The sequence below is a fragment of the Sphaerodactylus townsendi genome, linkage group LG15 (genome assembly GCF_021028975.2).
Source record: "Sphaerodactylus townsendi isolate TG3544 linkage group LG15, MPM_Stown_v2.3, whole genome shotgun sequence".
NCBI lineage: Eukaryota > Metazoa > Chordata > Lepidosauria > Squamata > Sphaerodactylidae > Sphaerodactylus > Sphaerodactylus townsendi.
Genome location: NC_059439.1, coordinates 40,102,561 through 40,104,531, shown reverse-complemented (window position 1 = coordinate 40,104,531; position 1,971 = coordinate 40,102,561).

Genomic DNA, 1,971 nt, shown 5'->3' with positions numbered 1-1,971 from the left:
GTGGGTTAGCTTGAGACGCGGCTGCAGGGCTGGTGCTGCCTCCTGCTCTCCGTTGCTCTTGGAGGTTTATCTCCCTGCAGCCGGTGGGGAAGTAATGTGCAACTGCAGTACGACCGGTCCCCAGCAACAGGGGGTGGGGGCCCTCAGCTAGGAATTACAGGCTCAGCTCCTCAAAGGCTTTTTGGCTCTTGGCTTCTCGTAGACTCGGCTTCAAAGTGCTGAGCTCCTAGAGGAAAGCCCCTGAAAGGGCTAAATGCATTCTCCTGGGAACTGCTCCGAGAAGCTGCTGGAAGGGACAGAGTGACTCCGGTTCCTCCATTGGACACCTGGTTTCCTAATTCCCATGGCTCCCTGTCCCTGCTGCCCCGAGCCCCTTGGAAGACAGCAGGACGCTCCTGTTGCAGAGAGGGCCCGATCCAGCTGCCACAGGAGCCCGGGGGTGGTGTTAAGCTGTCGCGATTGCCCCGGGCTGCCTTCAGAGGGCTTCCAGGTGGAGAGAAACTGGAGAGCCCTAACCGTGAGCTGCCTGAAAGCCCTTCCAAGGAGAAGCCAGCCGAGGGCCTATCATCTCCCTTGCTGCCAGCGTGCCTCGGGTCAAAACCCTGTGGGAGCCCCACTGACGGCAGCTTTGCTTCTGGGAAGTCTCCCTAGCTGTGCTGGGGCCTCCATGTTAGACCGGGACACTGGCCCTGGAAGTCAGGGCTGGAAGCCAGTTGGTTGCCATCGAGCTCAGGGGAGCCCCCCGCCCACCCCCCCTGTTTGCCCCTCCCTGCTTTCTAAGTGCCAAGTTCCACTTCTTGTGGGAAGCTAAGAAGGGTCTGCATTTGGATGGCAGGGTCCCAAGGAAGAGCAGCAGTGGCTTAGGAGGTTAAGAACTCGTGTATCTAATCTGGAGGAACCGGGTTTGATTCCCGGCTCTGCCTGCTTGAGCTGTGGAGGCTATTCTGGGGAATCTAGACTAGCCTGTGCACTCCCACAGACTGCCAGCTGGGCAGGACTCTTGAGCCAGTCACAGCTTCTCTGGAGCTCTCTCAGCCCCACCTACCTCACAGGGTGTTTGTTGTGAGGTAAAGGGCAAGGAGGTTGTCAGCCCCCTTGAGTCTCCCTGCAGGAGAGCAGAAAGGGGGGATATAAATCCAAACTCCTCTTCTTCTTCTTCTTCTTTTGGGTTGTTGTTCCAGGGCAGCCAGCTGCATTAAACCGGGCCTCTGAGCATCCCTTGCCTGGAAACACACCGAGAAGCACTTAATTAACATAACAGCTGCTCTTCCCTGACTTGACCTCTGCCGTTTCCTCCCTGTGTGAGACTCTCCTCCCCGGGAGTGGGGCTGACCTTGAACGGGAACTCTGGTGGGGAAACCAGACTCCAGCTGCCATAACCATATAGCAATAAAGACTCCCTTTCGTGCAGCAGTTCCCCCTCCTGTCGTGAGGAAAGGGGGCGTGATCGGGATGCCTCCCAGCGCGAAATACCGAAGTTCATTCAGTGTGATGGCTTTGCAGCCCGCCAGGTGCACAATCCTCTTGTCTGCTCATGCAGCTTCCTCCCGTGCTCACCTGTCTCAGCGTTCAAGGGTGGCTTTCCCCACTGGACTGACTCTGCCCAAGGGCTCACTCCATGATTTTACCTGTAGCCCGAGTGCCGCTAGGACAAGCCAGCCCTGTGTTTAAAATGCAGCGGGATTTTTAACTTTATGCTCACGGCTGTGGCCGTCCCTGGGAGAGAGGCAGTGGCCACGGGTCGGTGATCATGGAACCATGCTAATTATGCATGGGGTAGAAAATGTTGACAGAGCGAGAATTTTTTCTCTCTTTCTGCCAATACTAGAACCAGGGGGCATCCATTGAAAATGCTGGGGGGAAGAATTAAGACTAATAAAAGGAAACACTTCTTCACGCAACGTGTGATTGGTGTTTGGAATATGCTGCCAGCTACAGGAGGTGGTGGTGATGGCCACTCACCTGGATAGC